Source organism: Streptopelia decaocto, assembly GCF_964273445.1.
Source record: "Streptopelia decaocto genome assembly, chromosome: 6".
Taxonomy (NCBI): domain Eukaryota; kingdom Metazoa; phylum Chordata; class Aves; order Columbiformes; family Columbidae; genus Streptopelia; species Streptopelia decaocto.
Genome location: NC_138660.1, coordinates 5,045,489 through 5,056,724, shown reverse-complemented (window position 1 = coordinate 5,056,724; position 11,236 = coordinate 5,045,489).

The window sequence follows — 11,236 nt, the reverse complement described above, 5'->3', positions numbered from 1 at the left end:
GTGCAAGCGCCAACTAATTATTACAGGGTGAGAAACAGGGTCACCCTGTGCTATCTCCTACAGAATAGCTTATTTAGAAATTATTAGGCACTCTGAAAAATTGATTTTAGAGAACCAGAAGATGCAGTAATTACAGTAATCAGAAATGGGGAGGAAAAAAAACCTCTCACACACACAACCTGCAAAAAAACGCCAAAGACTGAACTGAAGGCTTCACACTGACCCACAACCCCTGACTTTGGTCTTGGTATTCTCAAAGACACCTTCCCCAAAAGCCACACAGGTCTCATCCTTTGGGAAGACCCCCTACATGTGGCTGGATATGGACTTAAAGCATTTTGCTGATACAATTAATTGTGTATACAGACACTGTTCTTCCAGAATTTTTATGGGTTTTATATTCAGCTTGTATCAGTTTATAAGAAGCCTAGGGTCATTACACTAGTACAATTGTACTGATCTAATCCTGAAATCCTGTATAGAAAAATGGTAAAAGTGATATTTGTGCAAAAAGAGAGGGCAACTGAGTACCAGATTATTCGTATTATAGAATTTACATCAGCCTATTCACAGTGAAGAGTTCCTCTCAAGTTGTTCAAACTCAGCTTTGGGCAGTTTTGCAGCCTGGGACAAAATATGAAGACTGTGCTGCTATAACACATAATCTCGCGTAGAATGGCATTTGTGTGTGGCAGGATCATTCAGTCCTTAAATTCAGTTCCACAGGCTGGACCAATGACAGCATCCAACTCTTCTTGGACTCATTCTGCAGAATAAAAGGACTAATAATGAGGATTCAATAAGGCAGCTGATGTGTAGACTCTATGCAGAAACTCAAAACTCTCAAGAGACCTTACACTGCAGGATCAGGGCAGCTGAGTCAGCTGCATTTTGCCTTATTACCCTGCTGTGAGCAAGGACAGTGACACAGATAAGTGCAGATACACACATTTCTCACCTTGTACTTCCAGCTACACCATCACAGAGATCCCAGCAGAAAGCGATGAGCCTGGTATGACGAGATCTGTGATCATCTGCACCACGATGTTCTCACTGAATGCAGAGAGTGGGTCATCCTTTGCCTGCAGATGAGAGATGTACAATGAGATTTCAGACTGTTTTAATAGCATAGCAAATTCCCAGCAGCAGAGGTTTTTGCATTGCACAGTCCATACTGAGTTAATGAAGCTGGTAGGACAGCAGCCACGTACCTCTGTTAAAGAAATAATCTTGCTGACTGAGGAAGACAGCATACAACAAGCTTCCTTTCAGCCCAAGGTGGAACATTACTGTCTCTCTGCTGACTGCCAAGGAACATCCTCAATACCTTCACAAAGTACTTTACTTTTGAGGTTGAATTCAAAGAAAGAAAGAGATCAACAGACTCTTAGGAGAAGAAGGAACTAGATCCTGCAAGTGTGTTAGTGCCACCAGCAACCTTGTTAACGCAGTTGCTTAAGTGCCCCAACAGTGCCGGGAAAGTGTCGTAGAGCTTCACGTGGAAATACAAGTCCAAGTGGCACCATGACATCTCAGCTTCCTTGTGTATTTAGAGCCTGAATGTTCACAGCTGAACCATGCCGAACCGTGACTATGATCCAGATGTGCCACTTGTCTGACTATAGGAAAAAGACCACTTCATTTTTAAAAAATTATCTTGGAAATAAGAAGTGTGTGAAGACTGACTATTACCATACAGTTACTTTCTAGATTACCTGCTCTCCACTAATAACTTTCAGATTTGGAGGATTTAAATGCCTTTGAGTACATTTTTATTATGTTTTCTAAGTGAAGCCTTTCCCAAATGACCTCTTTCCTCCTAAATCTGAAGTCAACACTTGGCTGTAGTTCTCAAAACCACAACCATGTTGGCTTGTCATGTTTTTTTCTGGATGGTTGTTGCAGCCAAATCTGAGACAGGAAACCAGAGCTGTTACAAACCCTTCAACGCACAAGCTAAGAGGAAAACCTGATTCTGGTGCCAGGGCAAACTTGATGCTGACTAAGATTGTTATTACAGGAGATTCAATGGGCCTGTAGACAAAGCAAGCCAGGAATGTTTGCAGAGGGATCATTATCAAGAAAGAAGTGAGTGCTGGTTTCAGCAGAGTTCGGTGTTTAATCAGGAGCTCTTCTTCCTTTCTGTGTGTTGCCAAAGAGTGGCGGTTTCATGCCATGGCTCACTGAGGAAGCTGCCAGGATTTGATACAGTTACAGGGAATGGATCAGTCCATGCTCACCCAAGGCCAGGAGGTGCTGTGGAATTCTGCCGTGGCCTGGAAGCCTCTGAGCAGCCCCCGACACGACAGGCTGTGTAGAGAAGCGATGTCCGAAAAACACATCAACAGTCATACAATTGATGGAAGAAAGGAGTCGGACAGAGAGATCTATGCCTGCAAACAGGGAAAGCTGCATCATTAACTTCTTTTATAGGCTATGACCCTTTGTTACACTGAGCTCCCATCCAGCCTGCTCTTGATGTTGCGTGGAATTACATAAATAGCTGAGTCCACAGGAACTGAGATGCAGGAGTCTAATTGGGAGATTGTTCTTCAGGCACGTTTATAATGAGAGAGCAAAAGATTCCATCTGATAGAAAAGTGAATAATCAGCACAATTTAGGAGTCTCATCTGTCAGTTTCTCCCATAAATGGTTAACGTGAAAGCAGTGAGTCAGGTGTGATGTTCCATCCAAGAGTAAAATGAATAGTGAAACAATCAGCTGTGTAAACCTGCCGTTGAACCTACTGCAGAAATTGCAACATCCAGTAGACAAAGGAGGGTTGGAAAGAAGGAGAATGAGCCCATCTCATGCTCACATACAGACGTATGTTTCACCTCTTTCTCTGGCAAAGACCTCAGTCCGGCAGCAAGCTTCCTCCTGGAGGCTTCCAGGCTTTTCTGCCCTAGTCCGAGGTTTCTCAAGAGTCATCAGGCTGAACCGTCTCTGCTGCTCCCAGTTGTGCCCGTTGGCAAAGATGATGCCTGCAACAAACTGGAGAATTATGGGACTGGAATCTCCATAAACAGGGCTGGTGAAACCATAGAGGTTCCACGGTCTACCACTTCAGAAAGATCCTTGACATTTTTAAGGTAGGGAATGAGAGATGTTTTTGCTGTTTTTTTCACATCTACATGTTCCTTTTTGTGAGAAATAAGTTCCATGTCTGTATTTCCTTTTCTGCTTTTTTTACCTAGAACCATGCACTCAACATAGAGGCAGCTGGGTCCTGCTGCCTGATATTTTTACAATTTTACACATTTTATCACAAAAGTTTCTTGAGATGGCTTGTTAACATGCCCAGTAATTAAGAATTACCTAGGTTATGCAAGTATATGAATGGGATCCACATTAGTTTTATGTGCTGAATGTATATTTGGGGTCCAGCATTTGAGAAGGACAGGCAGTACGGTATTCATCTTGCTGCCAAGAGCAGCTCATCTTGAAAAGAGGCATTAAGAGTAGATGCAGTCATTGTACCAATCCCTGTTTTCTGAACAGCTTGTTCTGCTAAAAATATTGCAGTACACACAACAGAAAGTACCGTGGGGGCCTTCCACAATGTTCCTAATGAAGGATGCCACAGGTCCCTTACAAAATTCTTCTGCGTGCCCAATCACGGCGTCCTTCACTGCTTAAAATCCATTTAGCACAACCACTGGTGTTTCCCATAGCCTGGGTGTGTATGTATTTCCATACATGCTGACCACCCGGAGAGACAATGAGACACATGATGGCATAAAGATATGAAAGACTGACAGAGAGGCTGTACCTCCCTTCCACATCCTGGTGTTTCTCGTAGGCCAGAGATCAAAGACCATTTATATTGTGTAAGGGCTGTTTACCATCCCTTGGCATTGCCCAAGGAAGGGACGGAAGAAATTACATCCTGCTGTCAGGAAATAAAAGAGGTTAGAATCATATTTCACTATTAAAATCTTAAAAGGCTTTCACTGCTACTAATGCATTGCATTATTATTTATGGCTGTTATTATTCATGTATCTGCAGTATATATAGCCATCGCTGCAACAACTGTGTCATGTTACACAGAAATACTCCAACAGAATTTTTTCCATTTGCATTGTCCCACCAGAGGTGATTGATAGATACTGCAAAATCATAAATATTGCTTTTATTGTCTTTCCATGTTTATTTGTTTTCCAATCATACAGCTTTTTCAGTGTATCAGTACTTAAAAAAGGAACAGCCTTCATCGTTAAAGTAGAAATTATAGTTGTAATTAACACCTGCAGCCATTAGATGGTAATGTTTCCTCACCATTGCACTGAGCAGTGTGCTTGCAAAGTCCAGCAAAGTGAGGCTGTTAAGCCAAACTTTTCAAGAATAACCATTGATCTGGAGTGTCTCATCTGAGATGTGTTGAGGCTCATGAACTGCCTGGAGAGTACTCAGCCACCGGCATTTGGGCTCTCAATCAATTTCTGCAAATCAAGTCTCTGGCACTTATAAACTAGAGACCATGTTTGAATTCTTCAACCATGGGTGGCTGAAAAAGAGGGAGGGAAGATGAGATAGTGTTACCTTGCTCAAAGATTTGGGATTTCGGATAGAAACTGCATCAGCTAGCCTGTGATTGTGTGGAATAGGAGGTAAGGATTTCTGAACATCTGTTTCATATATTTTAAAGTACGAAGCAGAGGACTGAATAAAGATCATGCCTGCACAGGTTTCTGGTGTTACATGCATATGTGACACCAAACCATTATATTGTTACATATATTTGTATATGCAACACCAAACTTAACTCACAGATGTTGCCCAGGAACATCTATAGGACTGTATCTCTCTGGAAGTGGGTGCAGGCCTTCCCCTTTGTAATTGTTGGAAACAAATACGTAGCCAGTGATTCTGAAATATGCTGACCGTACTGAAAACGCATGCAGATATGATCAGGTACCTAGTTGCTGCCACTTGCTTTGAACAATCAATGTTTTCTGTAAGGGAGAGTCATTTGAAGAATGGTTTTCACAGCAGTTGGAGTCCAGACTTTTACCTTGATATCCCAAGTAAGGTGGTGAGGGAAGAAGAAACAAGTGCTTGAATCCCTAAATTGGATCCCATCAAGTACTCATAGGAACTGGAGGGCCTGGGCTTATGTTTTCTTCTGTATGCACAGGAAAACAGGAGCTTCAATGCCTCTTGTCTCACACACCTCCTAGGCTTAGTGACTCTCCTTTTTACCAATATTGCTGCATTTCCTAGGGCAGCCGGAGATGGAGTCATGGCATGAAACCTTCCTGGCTCATCCTCCAGCGGCACAAGGAGAAAGGGGAGGGTCCTGTGGGTCTCTAGATAAGGTGCCCTTGGACAGCACAGGCAAATGAACTGTGTGTAGTCCCATAGGAACGCAGCTGGGCTGCAATCGAATGTGTCCCTTGAACATGGAGTGAGCAGGAAGGATGGAGCAGGTGAACCAAGGTGGGCCACTTTTCAGCTGTCACAGTGAGAGCAAGGCCGGTACCCTGGTCTAGACATCAGATTAGGCTTTAAAGGTCTGGTTCAATTCCGTGTGGTGCTATGGATCTCCTCTGTGGTTTTGGGCAAGCTGCTTCATGGAGTTTCATGTTATAACCAGTCTAAAATCTACCTATAACCAATATGCCTTGAAAACAAATAGTCCCATGCCCTCATTTTCCCTTTCACCAGGGTCAGATCTAGCAAATGCAGAGCTACAAAGTGAGTGGATTCATTTGGCTGAGCTAGTGGAAAGCCTTTCATTTTCAGTTGCAGGAATAGTTTTCTGCTGGCTCAGCAGTCTGAACAGACTCACCTGCTGGCCGCTGTCCCACTAAGCAGAGTGAGAACGTGGTGAAGGACAAAGGAGGCAGGACCAGCCCTTTTGGCAGATTCACCCATCATTTTAGCTGCAGCACAAATCGCTATCTGTATCCTCTCTGCTTCAGAGTCCCTCCTACTTGAGCTCCTGGGGCTGTTGCTGTCACAAATACATTCCCGATTAACCACTCCAGTGACAGAAGACAGAGAACTGTACAGAAATTATATTACACACTCTAGTGATTGTTTCCTTCTAATGCACTAAAACATTCTCAGCTAATGATCTAATATGATTTTAGAGGTAGTAAGTGTATGGATGGCTCGGGGATGGGGAGACATAATAATGGGAGAACTTTATGGAAGACTGAAAACAAATCTAATAAATTGGATATTCTTCAGAAACATTGTGAAAGACAACAAAACATTGCAAAACACTTCAAGAGAACATGCAAAAGAGCTCAGGAATTGCCAGCCCTGTTATCTCCCCCAAATCAAACCTTCCTCTGAGAAATTTGTTTAGTTTTGTCCATTTTCAGCATCAGGAATTTGAAGGACTTTCAGAGCATCTGCCACTGCTTGGAAGAGGCTGTACTGGGGAGGACAGTGGTGGCCTGTAAGGGACAAAACATTTTGATCCCATGTTGCAGCTGGATGTTATGGATGGGTGTTTTCCCTCTTATTGAATGTGCAAGTGACGGCATGGCTGTCTCATCAGGACTTGCCCTCGGCACCCGGCTGTGCTCAGCAGCATGGTTGCAGGGAAACTGCACCCTCTACTGTCACTATGAGTTTCCAGTTGGATGCAGTTTTCCAAGTTTTTACATTTCCACTTTGTGCTGACCTTGATGCATTTTCTGAGAAAGCACAATCCAAGTGGGTTTGCATGTGATCTCATTAGTCTCCCCGCTTTTCTGGGTTAAGTCAAAATATGGAGCGGTGCCCAGTGCAAAGTGGCTGTCGCAGTTTCCATTCCTGCCAAAAAGAGCTTGTGAAGAACCCAGACCAGGTTGTCTTCATCAAATTGCAGATTGCCTTTAATCTTCAGGCAAGAGAGGGGTGAGTTTAGAGTACAGCAGACATTACATGTGCAGTCATTAACTCCAGCTGACTTAGCAAACAATGGTTTGCAGAATCTCTGATTTTCCAAAGCAATGTGAAGAGCAGTAGGCAATAGCTATAATATCTCATAAGTCTCCTGTCTGTATCCTGTCTTGTTGGCAGTGTTAAGAAGTGTTTTGCATGACAGCAAAAGATCAAGCTGAAAGTTGTTCAATGGCAGACGTTTCTTTCAGAGATCTGCTGAATTGAGAACACTCCATGGGATTTTCTTATTTCAGTGAAGACTTAAGGGCAAGTTTATAGAGTCCAACTCCTCCACCACTGTCTTCCTGCACCATCCTGCAGGAACAGAGTCCTGTGATGTTCCTCGAAGCTGTAGCTGTTGAGTGCTAATGTGTGACAGCACGGGTTATGCCCAGGTTTCCAGCACTGATCTGTTGACACTGAACAATACTGGAACAGGGGAAACTCTTGAGTCTTAACTGATCTGTCCTGTCTATATCATTAACTGTAACAAACACCCAGAAGTAAACTGAATCATCCTTATACAGGCCTATTCTCAAAAGGATGCCCTTGCTTTATTCTGCAGCATGTTTCTCTTCCACTGAATATTTGACTTCAGAGTGAATTTTGCAGGTACATCAATGGTATTTTTCACACGTTGTAACTCAACTGTCTCCAAATCTCCCTAAATCTGTTCTTTCCTGCCACTGCAGTTTGCTGTTCCTTTAATCTAATTCAGCTGCAAACACTATTAATGTGGCATTTCACAGTCATAAAAATAAAGAAGATATTGAAGATAAAGGTGAAGAAGCGGGCAGATAACGACATTTACAACATAAGGATTTTATGGGCAGGGATTTCCTCATCTTGGGTTACCCACAAGTCCAAGCTCAAGCCTGCCCTGACCACATGGCCTTGAATGCAGATCTCACATCTGATTATACATTTCTGCTTAACGATACATTAAAGGAAGTGTGTGTAACCCCAATTCAATTAGCATGTTATTTCTTTTTTTTCCTAACCAGAAATTTCATTCTAGCACCCAAGAAAATCTGATTTACCATTCACAATGCATTTTTCTCACCTGAAGACATCTGGCAAATGAATACATTGAACTTTGAAAAGAGCCAGCAGCAAGACTTTTAATCAAAGGCAAATGAATAACATTAAGTGCATTTTGACTCATATTCCAGGATTACAAGTTGCTTGGATGAGCATCTTTTTCTAATCTCCCAATTTACATCTCATCAGGCTCTCGGTCAGGGCACTGTCTGAAAGTAACAGCAAATTGTTCAAATGGAAAATATAAGACTGTGATAATGACTGTTCAAACTGAACATAAATATTGAACTTTTAAAATTCCGATTAAATGACAGAAAACTTAAGCACAGCCATGCTGTGTCAGGTGAAAGTTCAGCTGGTCTCCTGTTCCATCTCTAATAGCACATGGTAGCAGATGCCTTAGGAAAGCTGGTAATAACAGGACAAATCAGAAATCCTGCATTGGTATTAAACAGCCCAAAAGAAATTCTTCTGCTGAAAATTTATCCAGTAGCTCTTGGAACAGAAATAAATGTTTAGTGCAATGTCCTGTGATGAGGCACAGCTTTCCAACAAGGCATGTGCGGTGAATCCCCTCTGGTTCTTCTGAGCGATCTCCCTCTTTGTTGCATGTGGCACCTGCCAGCCCATCCACTGGAGAGACAGCAAACATTTCTTCTTCTGTCACCTCCTGTCTGTTCAGGGTTTTCTAGACCTCCTCAAAAGTACGGAAACAGTTTCTCCAAATGTGCAATGCTGGTGCAATGGAAAATATTTTTCAAAATGTAACCCCATATATGTCAGGTTACCCCACTACACCCTGCTGATTCACTGTTTCATGCACTGGAACATCAACAGGGACAATTTCACCCGAGTCTTTGACACAAAGAAAAAACTAGCAGAGGGACTTGGTATCGGACAACTTGGCCCTATGTTCTTTAACTGTAACCTTAGCAGAGCTGAGCACCATATGATGTTAGGCAGCTCTCTGCCCTCATATCCACCAACATTAAATACTTCAGGCTTTCTGGGTTTACGTACTCTGCTGTCCTGAAATATAAAACAAAACAGCCACCTCTGCAGTTCTGTGACATGAACTCACTTTTCCTCGAAGAAATCATAACGCTTTGAAAAGTAGTGCACCCAGCTGAGCATCTTTCCCTGGAATAAACGTCTTCAACAGTTTTACCACAACTCAGAGACCTGAAGCTGTAGTTGACACAGGTTATTAAAACAAAACAACAACAACAACAAGCGAGGTGACCCAAACAGCAAAGCAACACAAAACATACAGCTTCCAGAAAAGTCATTTGCAAGAGAAAGCTTAAAGGGCATAAGCACTTGGAGAAGAAACATGTATTTAAAGGGATGTAGATGTATGTGCCAATGTTTGCAAAATGGAAAGAAGGTTTTAAAGTAGGTGAAGACTTGGAGACAAGAGGCTGAGAAGGTTGTCGTAATGTACAACAGTGAACAAACAAGCTAATGAATAAAGATTGCAAGACTAAAAGGTTGGAAGATCAATATGACCCCCACCTTGTGTTTGTAAACAATTCATACATTCCAAATGAGGACATCCAGGAGTTTACAATGTGTATTCTGCTAAACCAACCTTAAAAAAAACCCCAAACAAACAAAAAATCCAAACAGCACAAAACAAACAAAACCAAAAAAAACAAACCACATACAACCAAAACTCAAGATACAAGGACTGACCAGTAACTCCAATATACTTTATACAATACTAAAAATAAGTAATGGTTTCACTTCCTCAGTTCACACTCCATCAAGTGTCTCAGGGTACTTTATAATTATTAACTACATTTTAGATGTGACAAGGCAAAGATATCCATACTCATAAAGGCAAGAAATTACACTACACTGTAGGATTATTTATATTTAAAATGTGTAACGGAATAGACTTGCCAATCAGGCAAGAATTAATACCCCTAAATTTACATGGTAGGAATTTAAATGCCAAATATGACAGGCAGAATCAGCATGGCTCAAAAGCATATTCTAATCACTACACTCAACTAGTAGCGATACATTATCCCACATTAGTATGAGTGGAGCTTTATCAACCCACATTACCCACCTCCACCTTAGACTTCCCATTGTAAATTCTTCACACTCAGGTACTCACAGCTCCCCAGAGTCTTTAATTACAGTGTGGCAAACCAAAGTCGAGCAACGGGAGGTAGAAACCAAAGGAAGACAGAGGCAGAAGCAGTGACATGGGTGGTACAGAGGGTCAGGGTAGCTCGTGGCCACAAGAAGACAACACATCCTCTGACCCAACCTGAAACCATGACTGGCAGTTCAGAGTCTTCAATTACACCATCGTTCCTTTTTCTCAGGCAGGGCTATTTTCTGTAACATTTTCAGGTTTGAGAGTTTGACTTGGCAACCTAAATAAACCTCCAAAACCACTTTGGAGAGAGATGTAGGTGATGTTTCTATATTTGATTTTATATATCTTAAGTGAAAAAGAAATCAAGCAGTAGAACAGAGGCTTAATAACCCTTGGTCACACATGCCCCTAAATCTCCAGCATGGGGGCAGGGACAGCAACCTTTAGAAGCACTGCACTAACTGCATTAAGCTGCTAAGAGAGGACATTTGTTTTGCTAAAGTAGCAATGTGACAATTAGCCCTGTATAAAGTGCAGTGGCCAGAAGTCTGACTCATGCCTTTCTCTCCATTCAGGGAAGCTTTTTCTTCTTGCTTCCAAGGGGAGCTCAGTGATGGGGACTTGCACTGTGAGGTGCTAATGTGAAGAGAATAGGGGGACTGAGAGTAAGAAATTGGCAAGAAATTCCTTCCTCAATTGATTTTACAGCCTGGACTGTGCCCCAACAAGCCCTGTTCAGCTGCCCTCTCAGCATTTGCCTTGTTGCTGGTTCATTGTTGCTTTTCCACCTTCACGAGGGACACGTCTAATCAATGCCCCTCCATGTATATCCAGATCTCCTATGGAAGAAGGCCCTTGGACAATGCTGCTTATGGCTTTGCCATTCAGCACCTGCCCTCAGGAAATAACTTCCAACACCTATAGCAACTATGCTAGTGTGACATTCAGGAAATATGTCAAGCATGCTCCACAGCTTTCAGCATTTGACAATTACTTATGGCTTAAAGCATAGGTTGGGTGGTAGCCAGTGATACTATATAACAAATTAATATGCAAGAGATTAGCAGCTGATACTGGCAAAGAAAATGCAGTCCCTCAGACACAAGTTTCTCAGTCGATTCCACATGAAGTAACTGCGGTACATGGACACATCCCCAAACTTCAGCAAAAACACCCCACAAACATAATTGATTTTTATTTA